Genomic DNA, 18,580 nt, shown 5'->3' with positions numbered 1-18,580 from the left:
AAATGATGTCTCTGTGTGTCTGCGGGCATTTTTGTATGTGGGTGTCCGTCCTGTCACAGAAGTGTTGTGGGGCGGGGCAGTGAGAGTGCAGGACATTCAGTATGTAGCGGATGATGTCAGCAAACTGTCCCTGTGAACAGCGACTCTATCTCAGCAGGAATCTGTGGAAATTGGAGAGAGAGAGGGAGGGAGGAGGGAGGAGCAGCAGGCGCAAGAGGGGACACTGGAAGGATTGTTCCTCTGAGTGACAGTCCTTTTAGCCTTATCTCCTCTCGTTCCTCTTATAGAAAACCAGAGAGGGAAAAAAACCTGGCTCTTTTTACTCCTGTGTCTCTCCAGTTTCTCTTCCTCGCTCCACCCCCTCTTTCATTCTCCATCCATTGTAGTTTTATTAAAAACATTTTTCTCTGTCCATTACTGGTCTGATGTCTCATCCTGAGACAGTAATGGAAATCATCTTTTAGGGTCCCAAATATTTCCCTTAATGTCATAATTTCACAGGCAGACCATGACCATGCACATATTTGGGTAATTATTGCAATGTGGTTATTTGGAGATGGATGTGAGAGTATTTTTTTTTTTATCGAAAAACTAGTGTTCATATTAGTCAGATCCATATCTAATATCTAATCTGTATCTTTATCCACATGTTATTCTTCTTTAAACAATAAAATTAAACACAAATATATAAATTAGATGAAAGCGATTGTTGTCTTGCATTACAACATAATTGAAAAAAATAAAATGCATTATTCCTTAATATGATTGTAAACACTGAATCAATTTGCCAGTGCGTCTTGTTAGAAGATAATTATTTTCATCCTCCTTGTCTTGATAAAGATCCTCTTGCGTTTCTTTAATACAGACGCTAGAGTGTGGGTGCACCGCAGCTCCCCCACTATGTTTTACCATGCATGCTAATCCCATTGTGTGTGTGTGTGTGTGTGTGTGTGTGTGTGTGTGAGAGAGAGAGAGAGAGAGAGAGAGAGAGAGAGAGAGACACTACAGTCCCTCCCGAGCTTAGGTGAGGAGGTTTGGCTGGACTGTATAATCCGCTTTTAGAGCCGTAGCTGATTGTGGCAGGAGGTAACAGACAGGGAGGCTATGGGACTGCAGCTGGGAGTGCTTTCTCACCTCAGCTCAGCTCATCACACACACGCGCACACACACACACACACAGACTATTACCAAGCCAGGACAAGAGATACCTGACATTGGAAAGTGATCACACCTACTGTTCTTCCTATTCATTTCGGTCTGTATTTGGGGCCCAGTGCTCATATTCTTGACAACAATTTCCCATAAGACTCCCTATATTTTCTCCTATTAAATATCTCCTCTTCCTCCATAGAGATAAGATACCAGCCATGACGATTACCCTCCAACGACCTCCAGGTCAGACAGGAGTCAAGGGTCAACATGTGAGCTCCTGAATGTTTATAGATGGGAAACAGTCAATGATGAGCAAAGATAACAGGTAGCCGTGTAAGAGAAAGAAACTGAAAGAAGGGAATGGTGGCTGGATTATTGACAAGGCAAAGGGGGAAGGCAATTAATTAACAATTTAACCAGTGGGGAGGTGGTTAAGCTATTCTCTCTTGCTCAAATATATTCCTAGCTTACTCCAGACTATTATATTCCTGTCTTTATTGTCTGATGGTGTATTTTCTTTGCTCAAAAGCAGCTCCAGAGGCAGTTTTTTTCACATTAGTCTGTGGTTGATACAGATCCATTCAGGTGTTGGTCTTTACCAGACTGTCCTATATAATCGCTGTTTTAACAGTATCACCCTCCTCTGATAGAGATGATGTTTATTGCTGATTATTTGATGACAGGAGCTGTATGAGACAGCTCCACCATACTAATGAGCAGGGACACAGATAGAATCACCCTCAGCCCCCTCACTCCTCTCAACCCTTGCCTGCAAATATAATTAGCTATGATTAAAATGGGCATTGTTTAATTAATACCATCGCAGCCTCTTTCAGTCAACGTCTCCATTTCCGGTGCTGCTTATCTCCCCCCCCCCCATCAGCTGTGGAAGTCTTTCTAGTTGTTTTTTGTTTTTGACTTTGCTGCGTGAATCCTGGATATAAATACAGGCCAGCCTATATCATTAAGATATATGGTTAGAATTTCTTTCACTGCTAGTCAAATTGTTTGAACTTATACTGTATTGCTGGTATTGTTTGTAAATTCCACTTGTGATCACTACAATGCAAAAATACTTTATAGAAAGTAATTGTCCTGCATTCAAAATGTTACTGAATTACAAGTACAGAAGTAGTTGCTGTTAAATGTACCTAATAATATCTCTTATTATGAAGAATGTCCCCTTTTCAGGGTGTTTTATTAATATTATAACACTATTTCTATCTTTATTGATGCATTATTGCAGATGGTGCAGATAGAAAGATGGGTAGGTTAATCTGCAGCAATACATAATTTTTTTAAATGATCTTAACTTATATATATAAAATATATGTAAAGTAGCAATTTAGCTGTTCAATAAATAGAAACAATAAAAAACATTTCCTTTTGTAGTGCAGGGAAATAGTGTGGCGTATTTAAGTACAAGGTTTAAAAAAACTCAAAGTATTAGCACCTTTAAATTGTATGACATTACTTGTTTCTTTGTGTAGTTGCAGCAACAACAAAAAAAGCAGCTACAAAATAACTCAAAATCAAAGAATATATTCAGTGGATCATCTTAATGTAATTGCAAGAAGACAAGATTAGATAGTTATGGAATTTTTTCTTAGCTTTTGTGTTGCAGCACATATCACGAGTAGATCAAATGTCAGCGCTCACAAAACCCTAAACAAGTAGTTAAACAAGCAGTTAAACTAATAGTATATGTTAAGATCGCAACTTGCATAAATGAGACTGAAAAGGAGGAAAATAATTAACCTAATGTTTAACTAAATGGGACAATTGTCATAAAATGATGATTAAAAAAAGAAGAGACCAGTGGGCATCTTTATGATCCTGCTCCATTCAGGATCACCTGCACCTGTCTCAGTTAGTGATGAGCTGTTGTGTTAATGTGTTATTGAAATTAGTTTTATCTGAGCATTTTAATTCCAAATGTACTTCTGCATGACCGTAAGTAAACATTTCTTAACGAATGTATTTAGAATTGAAATGCAGACATTTGGAGTCTGTCAGTTAGTTTTAGAAAAGACTGGATATTCTGCGATCAGCTACTAAAACCAAATTCTCTTCTCAATTTCCTTTTCCATATAAAAGAGGCTCATTAGCTGATGTGTCCACAAAATTGTTGCAAGGGGTAAGCAGTACCCCCAATGAAGGAAACACCCTTAAGACCACCACTGTTCTCTCATCACCACTGATCTGTTTGCATATCTATTCCTGTCTCATTTACGCATACAGAAAAAAAAACAGATGCAAATAAGTGCTGGCACAATAAAGCAATGTATTGATATACTGCTTCCATACCGTGACACACACACGCACATACACAACACAAACAACTGTCTGTTTTTACTGCCGCTGTCATCCTCTCTTCTCCCTCCTCATGACCTCAGGACGAGGGGACAGTTAGTGAAAGGCAGAGGCTGATGGCCGGACAGTCCATCATTACATTACGAGTCCCGTCGTCCAGGTCAGAGGTCACCTGCAGCGTCACCTTGTAAAATGCAAGCCAGGATTCTGTGCGCCTGTCGATGTCACGTTGTCGGTCACTCACTTTCGCATATAGAGGAGAGCGGGAGGCAGAGAGATATGTGAACACAATCTCGACTTGTTGTGTTGTGACTCAGAGACTGAGGTGACGAGCGAAAGCAGTAAGGAGGCTGAGATGATTCAGAGAAAAAGATCAACAAGATGGAGGATACATCTCCCATAGCCTCCCTTTGTTATTCATCCAGCTTGCACACCTGTTGCTTACGAACAAGTACAAACTGCTGCTGCACTTCAGCAAAGAAATAACACTATGTTTAAATTATGCTGTAACTATAATTTTTTGTCCTCATATGCTATAACTTGAAATAAGACATTATACCGGTGTATTTTGTTTGTTGTTTCATGTTTGGGATAAGTTCAGAATTAGCGCCTGACCAATAAATTGGCCAACATCAGCTGATTACACATATATTAGTATCGGCTGATAAGTAACAAGAAATCCCGCATTACAGAAATGTCAAAGACATCTTTGTGTTATCTTAGAAACAGTGTCATCATTCCGTAGCTTGTACACCAGAGAGCACTGACACTAGAACATTTCCTGCTCACTACATGTCTTGGTCATTTGAAAAACAAATTTAAGGGATCCTTATCAAAAGTGTCTGCTTATGTTATGTATTTATGTAAAATATTTGCTGATTTATCAATATCAGATTTTTTAAGTTCTCAAATATCAGTTTTGGTATCGATATGTTTTATATCAAATTTAGTGTCAGTCAGGCTTTATTCAGTATGTCGATTTAATGAAGTTGACAGGATTGTAAGTATTCATGAACTACTTGTTACTTTTTAAGAATGTCCATAAGGACTTAAATAAGCAAAATATGTAATCCCTGACAACATATTACAAGTCACACTGCTATTTATCACCTACCGACTTCATTTAAGTAGATCAAAAATATGTTTCCAGGTTGAGCTTACTTTTCTCTTTTAATCTGAGTTTTTGTCAAGCTAGCTTTCAGCTCAGTATAGAGCCTGGATTTTGGTTTGGGGTCCTGTGCAGGCACAAAAATGTTCCCAATAATTATGTTAAACCAACATAGTAATGAATTTGAAGGAAAGGCCTGAAGCTGTTCCCTTTCGAGCATTGTGTTACTGCTGAAGTGGCTGCAGGGAGGAGTATTTAAAACTGGGGGTCCAGTTCAACTAAAATTGCTGCTGGTGGGGTCATGTGATGTGTAGGGTCATGTGAAAAGTCACTTCCACTCTGGATAACCTTGTAAAAGATGTCAAAGAGATGTCAACTATTCTTGGATTTTCATGCTTGTTTTACAATCTAATGAAATGTCTTCAAGGAGCCTCAGGGAGTTATTTGGCCTGCTGCAACCCAGAGGTAGATGTTATGTTTAGATTAGTTACCAAACATGATTGTCCTAAACAAAGAAACCTGTCCTAACTCGCTCCTTATGAGTCACGCAGTCTGTGTTGTTAGGTTTCTGAATCCACTGAGCCTAAAATATGTTTAGAGAATTATTTGATTTATTAGAGTAAACAGTGTCATGTCAATGTGTCTAACATGAAAGTGTCTGAATCGTAAATTTTCTCAAACAAAATGTTCAAATAAAACTAGTAAAACTAAAAGTACCTATTGTGGAAGAAAGCCCCCCCCGGGACTGGTATAGTATTATATATTTTCTAATTAGATTATTGTTACTAATGCATTCATGTAGAATTTTAATTACTTTACATACTGTTGGGTAGTTTGATTTATAACAATGCATAATATTTTGTAAGGATGTGTTCTGTTATGTAAAATCTTAGTTAGTAATTAGTAAAGTAATTATTACCTGTAGCTGTAAAATAAATGTAGTGAAGAAAGTATAAAGTAGAATGAAATTGAAATACTCAAGTTGAGTACAAGTACCTGAAATTTGCAGTCAAAGAACAGTATGTGAGTAAATGTACTGTAGTTGTACTTGCAAGTTAATCTTAATGGCTTGAAATTTTGGTAACTGATTACAGGCAGCACGCGTCCTGCTGCCTAAATTTATTTCTTTACCTCGCCTCAGCAGATCATCTGTTTCCATCTTGCTGGGAAACTGGGCCCCGCCCATATTCGTGTATTTGATTTGGCATAGGCTTTTTACGCTGGATGCCCTTCCTGATGCAATCCTCCACATTTATCCGGGCTTGGGGCCGGCAATTAGGAATGCACTGGTTTGTACATCCCCATTGGCCGGGAAGCAACCCGAGATTCAGTGTGTTGCCCAAGGACACTTCGACATGTGGACAGGAAGAGTTGGGGATCAGACCGCCAACCCTGTGATCAGTAGACGACCCGCTCTACCACCTGAGCCACAGCTGCCCCTTGCAAGTGATAAAAATACATTTTAAAACAATTTAAATCTGCAACACTGACATATTTTCACCTTTTAAGTTGATATGGAGAATTTGCTGCCAAACAGATATTTGCACATCAAGCAGCACGGAGCAACATTATCATTCATTTGTAGTTTGTGTCCACCTGATGAATGCAATTCTGATATACAGTCTTCTTTTAGCTCTGTTTTGGTCTTCACCAACTCCTGAGGGAAATATCTGGCTCTTTAGCTGCTAAATGCGCCACTTTGTTCACCAGCTAGTCACTAACTGTGTCTGTCTGCTGTTTGGTGCTGAGCAGGTAGCATACAGTGGGTTTGAAACAGCTGCTTTTGCAAAAACGACACTGGTGAGAACGGTGAGAGTGAACAAAACAGTAAAGCTGCGTGCCGGAAAACCTGAAAACTGAAAGGCAGTAAAATGCTCCATAGAGCTGAGGGGAACTGCTGAGTTGAGTGATAATTATCTGTGGGTCCATCATAACGAGTGATCATTTCAAATGCATGTAGTAATTTGATCCATTGTGAACATAAAAATATAGATTTTTCTCTCCCCTTTCTTGTAGTGAGAGTAATTAAACAAACGCTGTCGATGCGTGCTTATGATGTATGCCAGGTTGTAATTATGTATTGACCGGTGAGACACCCGCTGTGGTGTATGCTTTTTATATACAGTCTATGGGTGTATGTCGTGTCAGGCAGGGTAAACTCGATTTTGTTAGCTGGTGCAGGGTAATCAAAGAGACATAACAGTTACCTATTTTCTCCAACGACGCTAGCTAGCTCGCTAACGTTACATAATACTCATTACACTCAAGTCCCCAGTTATAGTTACAGAAATACAGAGAAATTCCCACAGTTCCAAGACAATAATCCAATATTTAGGTAGAGTAAATGTAATAGCTACATAACCTACTCCAAATTTTTTACAAATACCAACCTGTCCAAGAGCAGTGTCGCGACTTCCGTGTCTGCTCTCAGTTCCTTCACTTCTTTCAGCGCTCTCCAACGAGGAATAGCTACACCAGTGGTTATCTGTGTTTGTCTTCGCCGTCGATCGTTTTCTTTTTTTGACTGTAATCCTTGCTCTGAACGGCGATTTTTTTTCTTATCAGGAGCATCAGAAAATTTTCTTGGACGCTGTTTAGGTTTTTTCGCCATACTCCTAGTTACTGTAGCCTACTCTGTCGCTACAGTTGCCCCCCCCCCCCCGTCAGCTCTGGCAAACCAATTATTGCTGGGTGATGTAAAATGCATCATTACAGGTGCACCAGTGCAGGAATGTCGCCACAGACACCATATTTAAAAACCCTGGTATACTGCGAAATACAGAGAGATTTTCCTGGCAGCGATAGGCTTAATCAGCATTCTGTGAACTTGTTTGGTTCATTGTGTGAACTTGTTTATTATATTATTTATTCTCAGGAGAAAACCCCTCACTGACTGTTCTTCTTCAATTCTTAGGGACTGAGTTGCTGGACTACTATTGTTATGACTGTGGATAGATTTTTTAAAATGTATTCTAATGAGACAGCTGCTGCACTGCCATGCAGCAGTTTTGGTGCCACAGAAAACCAAAAGCACACTTAAGAACCTCAGGATCTCAGCTTTAGGAAACCACAAATGGTTCTTTGATTATGAGAGAAAAACTGTTTACAGATTTAGAGGTTCTTCGTAGAGTAATATGCTAACATATCATTTTAAACCCACAAAAACCTCTAAATAACTTTCTTTTTTAAGCAAACACAAGGTTATCAGATTAAAGGATATTTATTGTGCCCTGAGGTCTACACTGTGTGTACTGTAATGGCCCAGTGTGTATACAGAGTTAATCCTGGACTGACAGGCAGGGACACTGGGGTTCTGACAGGCTGGGGGACCCAAACATGAATCTGGTTCTGTCTGGGACCCGTCTGAAAGCCCAGTACTGTCAGACTGGCCCAAACAGTGCCTGATGGGGCTTTTAGAAGAGCAGAGTGAGTGACGGAGGTTTAGAGGAGATCTGACAGTGCAGCCTGTGGTGCTGCTGTTTATGTATGTATGCTAGCCCTCCAAAAACTGTGTTTATGAAAACAGTGGCCCGCTGCCCATCAGATACGAGCTCCGGGGCTGGGACAGGGACAGCTCCTCTGAGAGAACTAAAAGGAGATGGAAAGACAGACAAAGACAGATAGAAAACGACAGGAAAAAGGGACAGTAAGACAAACGGAACATATTAAAACAGGGCGGGGGGGTTCATTTGATGCAAACGCGGTCTGAAATAACTTCCAGATCAGTTTTAGCAAAAACCCACTACATCTTTCTCTCTAACTCTTTATTCCCTTTTTACCGCCCCACTTTGTCTTGTCCTCTCTCTTTCCAAATGTTTGAGGTGAACTCTAGAAAAAGTAGAAAGTACTTTGCCTCTCTCACTAATCCCTCCCTGCCTTTAATTTGATTTCTTCTCTCTGTTTTGCCCTTTCGGTTGTCTTCCTCCTTAATTAGCTCATATCCCTCTGGTTTTCCAGATTGAGGGTGTTGACACGCACATGGCACTGCCCCAAATCAAATATATATATATATATATATATATATATACTGCCACTAACATCACACACGCACTGTGCTACTTCTTCTACTTCTTTCAAGGAGCCTAAATTGCATTTTCGTGCCCCTTGAGTTTTTGTTGCTTGCCCATTGGCGGCTGCAATTATCTGTTATTTTCTGTTTGAAGTGGCAGAAGCAGAGTGGAGAACCTCACAGTTTATTATTATTATATTGTCATTTTCTATATTTTAAATTAATGTTACATTGACTGTATTTTACAGAGATAATTGTGTGGGTTCGTCATGTAAACCCACTCAAAGTACTTTGTTTTAATACTCTATACATTGTTTGGTTGCTAGAAATGCATTACAGTTATGCTTGCACGCTTTTGCTCTAAGTTTATTTCACTTGTCCTTGATCATTTAGTGTTATCAAAGGAAAGCGGAGGGAAAACAGCTTCTCAAAGTTCACATTTCAAATATTTTAATTGTTTTATGCAGCTTTCATTTATTTTTCTAATAATCCCTCGAGGCGGCTGGAAGACTGTTTACTGTCTTTGATTTGCAGTCCTGTAGCTTCTACTTCAAGCGTTAATTAACCTTCAAATGGAGAAATTATAGCAGGCACACAAGAATGCGTGCACGCTTGACAACCACACACACACACAGACTCCAACAATGGAAGAGTTTTTAGAGGGGTTTTTTCTGCTTTTCATCCGAGATCTCCCTTCCTGCTTCTTTCTCTCTTAGACACGCACACACGCACACGCTTACCAGACTTAGAACATGCAAGTCGACATTTATTCTCCCTCTTTCTCTTCCTCGTTCCTTTTGTGCACCAAAGTCTAACTCAGTCTCGGCCTCCGGATTCTTTGAACTTCTGTCAGCGCAGAAATAACATTACAGGTTCAAAGACAACAGATATCTGTTTTCTGCTCAGAAGCAGTTAATCTCCCTGCCTTCCACTCCATTTGTTTCTCTCTTCAGCTCCTTTTCGTCCTATATGTCATCATCTGCGGGGGGTTTTGTTCACTTCTTACATAGCTGGTAAAACATTCTATTATTTTGATATAGGCTCTCATTAGCTGCTCAGTCTAATTAAAAGAGCTCATTCATATGAAAATGGGAGGCTGATAGTGATTTCCTTCCCTGGCAACAATCGCTAACCTTGCACAGCAACTCTTAATTAGAAACTGGCTTGATTGACATCAAGTACGCACTATACACACTTATACACACATGCATACATAAGCGTTCTGTAAAACAATATAATATACCTCTGACTTGTGTAATATCATTAATACTAGCAATGTATCACCTGAACTTAAACTAATACAGGATATTTTTAGACAAAATCAGAAATTCTGGAAATATACACACTCTCAAAAGCTCCTTTGTCCCTCGTCTTGTTTTTATGCACAGTATATTATTGGTATATATACTATTATACTTCTTTCTCCTTTCTCCCTCTCCTCATTTGTTTTCTGGTCACGGCTCATGTTGTCAGCACTCTGATAGGCTAATTCATGCAGTGTTTACTGTCCCGAAAAGATTCCAATCAGGCCTTTCTCCCCTCTGTGTCTCTTTTACCCCTCGCCCCTCTTTTCACTGCTTCATCGCTGCATATTAATCATCAGGTGTGTGTACATAACATCATTGCGCGGAGGCACACAGCGGTGTGAAGACAACAGGAGCAGAGGCCATTCAAAGGTGACAGTGAACGGCAGATACAGTGACTGATAGCGCAAAACAAAATATCCACTTCTTCATCTGATTCCACATCTGCGTCTTGAAGCATCAAATGTGCCCGTTTATTATGTTACAACTCTCTATAGGACGTATCAGTGCTGTTCAGTCTGGACGTAACAGTGCACACAAGTTATATGACACTCACATCATGTATTTTAAGACATGTACCTATACACTTTTCTGGTGATTGATTATTGGGTAACACTTTAACCCCCTTATTAATCATTTTTAAGCAGTATATTAATAAGTGGTTATAATACACTATGTAGTTGTAAGCAAATATACGTATATTTTTAAGTGTTTATTTTTTTCAACAAATACAACTCCTCCTATGAAGCATCCACAACTGGCGCATAAACAGTTAATGAATGATTGATAACGCAGTATAATATAGCTATAATCATATTTATGATATATGATTACACACAGATTCTTACAATGTGTTACAAAACATATATTAACTTTTTAGACACAAATCATTCACAGGCAGGTTAAAAACTGTTTAGAAATACTTTATAAATACTCATGAAGAGATGTAGAACGTGAAGGTTCTTGATATTGGAAATAGTGGTTTGATTTTTTTTTAAAGTCTTAACTTGAGGTCCACTTACTAGATTTCTTCCAGAGCTTTCAGCCACATCTCATGGCGGTCATCAGCGGATCGTGTTTGCTCAGTTGTCAAGGTGAGTGAAAAAAAATATTTTAAATTGAGTATTAAGAATAAGCATTTCATTTATTAATACAACTAATAGATATAATAAATAAATACATAACATTTTACATTCACAACTATGTTATATTATTCAGTCATTCATTAACATTATATAGCAGTTATAGATGTTTCACAGATTGTTTTTGACAAATACATTAATTAGCACTTAAAATATCCTTATCACTGCTCTGGTGACACTCTGGTGTGTTATAAACCATTTATTAATTTATTACTGCTTATAAATGCTAAATAGTGGGGTTAAAGTAAAGTAATAATGATAAGGGTTGTTTTTTTAAAGGTCATGTCAAGTTGGGTTTGTTTGTACAGTCCAGTATCACAAGTACAATGTCTCAGTGGACTTTAAACCCACGTCAGCAACAGTTCTCAAACAAAGTCAGCTTCTGCAGATGAAGATATTTTGTGTGATAAACTAATTTAAAAAATCATCACACAACTTGTAAAATCATTATCAAATTATCAAGGGTGTTTATTTTGAAATACGGCAATAGTTTTCCCAGTTTTGGAAAAAACAGTATCGAGTATTTTTTTCTGCATTTCTTATCTTTTCAATGAGATGACACAGATACGCAGTGTTAAAATCTGTTCCACGGAGTTTAATCAGCTCACATGGTCTCCAAAATATGTAAACATGGGAACGACTTTTTTTTTTTTAAAGTCTGTTGTTTTTTCCCCTTCCTTTATTCTTTTGCAGACAAAAATTACAGATTGGGTTTTGAGTTGTACTTTAAAGTTCAGAATATACTACTTTTACTAATGAACCATCACTGCTACTTCTTATCTCTTTTGTATGTTTCAAAAAATTCAGTTTGTATACTCTCACAGTTAATTTGCCCAGACAAAAGCATGAGCAAGCATATAAATAACTAATCATGAATTCAGGTTTTTTTAGGCCGGTAGTTTCACCTATCCTTCCACCAGCAGACTGTCTGTCTGCTCTCTGCAGAGGAGGAACAAACTGAAAAATCAGATTAGACATACTCCCGACTCATATGCATGCTCGGAGTGTGCTTGGATGGGAAGATTTAATGGAGGATTGGGGTTGAGGGTTTGTCTCTTTACTGATGTCAGGGCCGAGGCTTCAGGGTAGTGTCCCACGGAAATGAGCCATTAAAATTGAGGATTTATTTATTTTTCTCCTTCCCCTTTTCCTTCTCTGCATTTGGCATGGGGTGCAGAAGTCAGGCAGACTGTTTGGGAATGATTTGGGGGGACAGGACGACAGCCCCCGTGGTGGACCAGCCTGTGAGTTAGATTTCATAAATGGAAATGCTGCTTCGATTATCATGGCTTTGTTATTTAATCAGCAATATCTGGGAGGGGGTTGGGTATCTTGATTGCTTCCGATTTGCCCAGACAGTAGTTCAGGCATGTAACAGGATCTCTTCTTGTCACAGACAGACATTGGAGTGAAGTTAAGTGCGCACTCACTTACTGGCCTTCTCTTTTCTGCTGTAGTTTTCCACCTTCCAGCACTTTTCTGCAGTTTTGTTTTTTAGTGTTCTTGAAAATAAGCCTCAGCCGTACAAGTACAGGCTGGTTTCAAGCAGATAGGAAGATTGCACAGGCGTGAGGGATGTGGTTGAAGTTATGGATGAGGTGTTGCTTTATCAGCCAGCATGAGGCCAGGATTGGTGCTCTGAGCAGACCTTTGATGTGAGTTGCGATCCAGACAGCAAGGAGGTGAGCTATCACACAGCAACGATGAGGGGCGATGAAGAGAGGAGGCCTTGTTTAGACACAGATGAGCAGCACAGAAACACAAAAAAACTCAACCCACAACAAGCAAATCTAATGCGAATCACAGCTACAGAAAATCTTTTTTTTTTATCCATCTATTTGGTGAAAATAGATTGTTTTACTGTCCTGTCTATGGTGCAGCAAAGCCCATTAATTATGAGTTTTTCACACTGTCTTAACCCACAACCTGTTGTGCTTGTCAGTCAAAGATGGCGGGAATACTAAGATACATAATGAATCGGTCGCCAACTATTACTACTAATTTTTGGATTCTATTAAACATCAGAAATAATTGATCAAATTTTAAAAAGCAAGACTTTCTCCAGTCTCAGTTTCTCAAATGTGAGGCTTTTCGGCTTTTCTCTGTTTTATGTTTTATGTTAGACAGTAGAAAGAGTGTTTTCAGGATTTCAGTGTGATGCCTCAAACATCCTGAACTGTCACTTGAAGGATCTGACAAACCTCCATCTCAGGTTGCCGATGTGAAGAATACAAACTGTACACGGTTTTGTTACTGACTGTGTTTTCTGTAAACACCATCAATGAAACACTGAAGTATGTCCCTCATCCACCATTTTGTAGACTAGAAGTTGACACATTTATATTTAGCACTGCAGTACTGTATGTTTTTGTTTTTCTGTGTATGTTTTTGCAGCAGTGATTTGAATTTCCCAGAGTTCATGTAAATACCACTCTCACCACAACCATGATGGTCATTGTCTGGTCTGATCGCTCTCCATCTACTGCTCCCTCTCTCTGTGTATTAATCTCTATAAAGTGCCTGTTTAACAAAATGTGCGGTTGATTTGAAGTCTCAGTGAACTCAGAGGGCAGAAAAGACTTCAGGATCATTTCACATGGAGAGGGTTAGCTGACTGGCTCACTCATCTGGATGTAGTTTTGACTTATGGACAACACATCTTGGTTCACTCATTCATTTTCTGCTAATGTTTTCTTTCCTCTTCATCCTAATGAAGCAAAACTGTTTTCAAACACAAACATTGTTGCTCTGTATCTTCCTCCTTATGTCTGTGGAGGCGTTGCTCAACTCTCCTCCCCCTTTTCTCCTCTCATTTTTTGCTAACCCTTTATTTTGATAGTCCATTGCTGATTCTTATCTCTATCAGGTGACAAAACTCAGATTTTCATCAATGTAACACGTTTTGTTAGATGCTGTCAACTATGAAGTAAAATGTAGCCTAGATTTCTTTCTAACCCTAACTTCAGTCAAAGTTTAATTCTAAAGGCACTATATCTATACATTTTTGTTGTTACATGCTATTTAAAGACACATTGCAGTCACTCAATAATGAGAATTACAGTAAACATAAAGACAAAAACCATCTCTGTAGAGTTATATACATTATTTATGCCAGCTGCACACTCTTGCACTACTTTACACCATAGAACAGTACTAACCATACCACAACCCTGTATATATATTTTTCAGTAACAAAAGCTATATGTACATATTTTCATACCTCTTGCCTGTAAATAATAGCTGCATGTGTCTGCTTATCCTTGTTTTGCTTTGTTGTCTAGTTAGTTGTATCTTCCTGTACATTCATTACATTATATTGTGTATAGGTATATTGAGAAGTACCAAACCAAGCTCAAATTCCTTTATATTCTGATTTGAATAATCACAGTTACAATTGTAATCAGTTTGAGCACGACAAAGAGCTCAAATAACAAAGCGCTTAAATAACAAATCTAAAATAATACCACTAGAAAGATCTTCCTGACAAATTGGAATAGAAGTTATTGAGATTAATGGTAAAATAGAAAATAGAAATGGAAGTAACAATGATGTAATACTTCATTGGCATTTCAACATAGTTGACAGGAATTTGCTTTGGTGAGCTCACATAAAACAAAAACAAACCTCAGGACTACACAGAGAAATAAAACAAGTGCTAAAAACATTAAATGACCATAGACACCAATAAAACGTTTCTGCATAAAACAACAATATAATAATACATAAAACAAAAGTTCCTGTGGGGACGCTATCGGCACCACATACAGCTATGATGTATTGTTATTGTAATTTTAAGCATCTTTTTTCTGCTCTTCCACAAGTGCATCAGCTGTTCTATTGGACCATTACTCATCTTACTCTGCAGTGTTTGCACTCTGTTGACAATATTGTCAGAGTGTGTGTGTGTGTGTGTATGTATACAGTATTTGCATGTGTGTGGCATACTTACATCACTGCTGAGAATTAGTCTGTCCTGCTCATGTATTCTAATGTCAGTGTTAGTATTATATTGCTGAGAGACTATAGATTACAGAGGGCAAGCAATGTAAGTTCAGTTACCCCCACCAAACACACACACACACACACACACAGCTTTTTCTGCTTCTGCTCCTGCCCTCCTGCTCCAGGTTGGTTCGAGGAATGAAAGGCGTCCATGCTGTGAACTAACAGATTACACAACTCTGAATAACAAACACAGCTCTCCATCATTATCCAGTTCAAGTTCAAGTTCTTTGTTGTCATATGCACAACAATTACAGTGAAGCTGTCGTTGGCAATTAAATTCTTAATTCTCAGGCTCCTTCCAACAATGCTCAAACAATATGTATAAAAAGAGAATCACACAAGTAAAAAGAGAGAATCTAAGACATAAAATAGTGCAATCCATCCACTTTCTTACCCTATCTTCCTCTGTCTATCCTATTCTCCTGCTCAAACACTCTTTAACATAAATTCTTTCCCTTTTATGATTCTTACCCCTGGTATCCCTTGCTCTGTAGTTTAGTCTTGGACTGTGTTAGTGATGCTGTGGCTTGACTCTTTTTGAGTCAAGCCACAGCAATTGCAATTTGATTAATTAGTTGTGTTGCATAAATAAAGATAATTTCACTCACTTCAGCTGCCTGTGAAAACACTGCAGGCAAAGTATGAAGTGATGTGAGCGTAACTGACTGTACACACACATAAATAGGCATGCACATAATTGCTAACCCAGGAGGAACGGACACATGTAGACATTTACAATCAGGTTTCCCTACTTTGATCCATTGGTCCAGGCCTCCAGGCTTTGAAAACCTTTCAGTATCTCGCTCTTTGCTCAGAACATATGGTTATTGTGGTTAGTCTAAGTGTAATATTAAGGCTTAATGACATAACTCCCACCTGGAGAAGCAGGCTTTGAACAGCCATTATTAAGCCTGCTGCAGAGATAAGGCAGCCATTAGCCAAGCTCGATCATTTCATGGCTACTGCAACAATAAGAATGACAGCCCCTTAACGTTAACTGCACCCACTGAGACGCGCTGCTTTCTCTTTTTTAGGCATGTCTGCAGGGATGTGGTGGAGGGTATTGTGTGCGGGTCAGAGGCCGTTTTAAATAAGCAATAAATGTTAAATCTGCCTGACATCTTCAGTATCCATTACTGCAAAGAGCATGCTGGGGAGGAGACAGAGACGGAAAAAGAAACTGGTAGACGGAGGAGATGAGATCAATAGAAGCAGAATGGAGGATTGATTCAGGCTCTTAGATCTTTCAGATTAGTGGCTCGATTAGAGACAAATATGGAGGCTTATTCATGTGACCTTAGCAGTGACAGCCTGAACTAAGTGGTCATAGAGTAATTACATTCAAACCCCAATATCCCACTGATGCTGGAGATTTGGAGATGACCGCTGCGCTGGATTTTCCAGAATCTCACAGGACAAAAAATGTTTGTATGGCCCAGTTTTTGACAACGCTGGTGCACACTGTCACTAATGTCGCTCCGTACTGGAGCTTTTACACTCTGTGGCCAAGTTAGTCCTTTCAGTGGTTAGTGAGACACATGATTATTTCTATTCTGTTCTGTGAAACACGCTTGAGGGATGTTTCTGTTTTACAGCAGCCCAGAGGTGTAGCAGTTATGAACAATGGAGGCTTCGTGTGGTCTGGATGTCCCAGTCCAAAAATAAGGCCCATGCAAATGTAAGCAAATACACCATATTTGCAACTCAGTGTGTTAGCTGTTGGCTCTTCTGTAATGAGAACTGGTCTGACTGGGGGACTTGCATCATACCAAAAAACACACTGTGCGCAACCAGAAAACAACAAGCATTACTCATTGATAGTTTTCAATGCACCATACGAGGGTAAACAATGAACCTTTGTTTTACATGACAACATTTTGGTGCTAAGGTCAAATGTTTTTTCTAAATTTAAAGTCAAACTGAATTTTTTAATATATTATATTGTGTATATCTTTCCATTTTTCAAAAAACGGTAAACTGTTTTCAGACATTTGTGGAAACAGTGTCTAAGCTAATGTGGGCGATTTTGGCAGCGGTTGACTGACATTTGATAACTGGGGTTGCTGGGAGACCCACTGTCAACTTCCGTGGTGCGGCTTGCTACTGACTGGAGCACATCATATGAACGTTGATACAAGGCCCCCCCCCTTTTTCAACAAGCTCACACAGCTCTGGTTTATGAACTGTTAGTGATTTAAAACGTCTGTCCTTTTACAACATTCAGCATTTGGGTATGTTTGTATTCCAGGTGGAAAGTGGACTCTAGCAAGCTAGACTAACTAGCTTCCCCTCTGCAAGTGGGAGCTAGTTAGCCTAGCCTGCTACTGTTAGCAGTGATTCCCACTAGACGTTATTTCAACCCCTGCTGAGTGCTACTGTAAGGCTCCACACTCAGTGTTGCATTTGTCCTGCATCTTAAAAAGAAGGGGGTCTAGCTAGCGTTACCTCTCTTTCATGGGACCAGTTGTGGTGATGGCAAAAAAAACAGACACAGCAACAAGTAGTCCGGTAATACTTTACAATACGGTACACAAAATAGTGAGGAGTGAGGAACGAATCAGGAAAGAACTGATAATTAATGAATTGTTAAACAAGTAGTTAGTGAATAACTCCGAATGGAGGACTATATAGTAGATAATAATGAGTTACTAGAGAACTGACTGGGATATACTGTAATAATGAATCATCAGGTAATTATTACTTCATAAATATCTGTGAATCGATCATACTGACCACTTTCTTCATGAGTCGTTCCTGATTAACTCAAACATTTCCTCGACCTGTGTCGTCAACCCCGTGACTCGAATCAGGATATGGAGTAACGTGAATTCATGCCTCCTGGTGTAACACACAAAAAGAAATAAAGTTAAATTTCTTCTTTTTGGTAACTACAATTTTTACCAAATAAATACACAAGTCAAGGAGGCCATATATACTGATTTATTAACAAACATGAATTTTAATTTCAGTTCGACTAATTTGTGCATACAAGTAGACTGCAGATGTACTCTTGTGCAGTCTTTGTGTTGGATGTTGGACAGGGATGCAGTTACTGTATTCCACTGATGTAGCCTGTGTTCTTTGTAATTAATGTAGCTGACGGGTTGTTTATGATTGGCAGGTGAAGTTTGCTTCAGTGTTTGCCCACACTGATACCACTGTGAGCGATACGACAACAAACAACACTTACAGCAAGAATTAAAGTAAGGTAACCCCCTTTCTACCATGCACAATGCTTCTGTGCGGACGGCCATTTTAAATTAGATGAATAAATTTGGAAGCTTAATTATTTTTTGTGCTTTGAGCTATTATTCTCCTCTATGGGAAAGTGAGGGATGAGATGAGAGAAAGGGGAAGGGATATATGATCCCTAGAAGACAAATGCAGACGTATTTGCTCAAAATCTCCCATTTTTTCTTTCTCTCTTTCAATCCCCGATAGGCATAACTTTATTTCTTTTACCCGTCATTAGATTGGCTCCAAACAAAACAAACTCAGTTAACCTTATTCCTCCCTAATTCTCTATTTCTAAGCGACTCCATCCAGC

Source organism: Siniperca chuatsi, linkage group LG2 (genome assembly GCF_020085105.1).
Source record: "Siniperca chuatsi isolate FFG_IHB_CAS linkage group LG2, ASM2008510v1, whole genome shotgun sequence".
Classification (NCBI taxonomy): domain Eukaryota; kingdom Metazoa; phylum Chordata; class Actinopteri; order Centrarchiformes; family Sinipercidae; genus Siniperca; species Siniperca chuatsi.
This window is presented reverse-complemented; position numbering follows the sequence as displayed.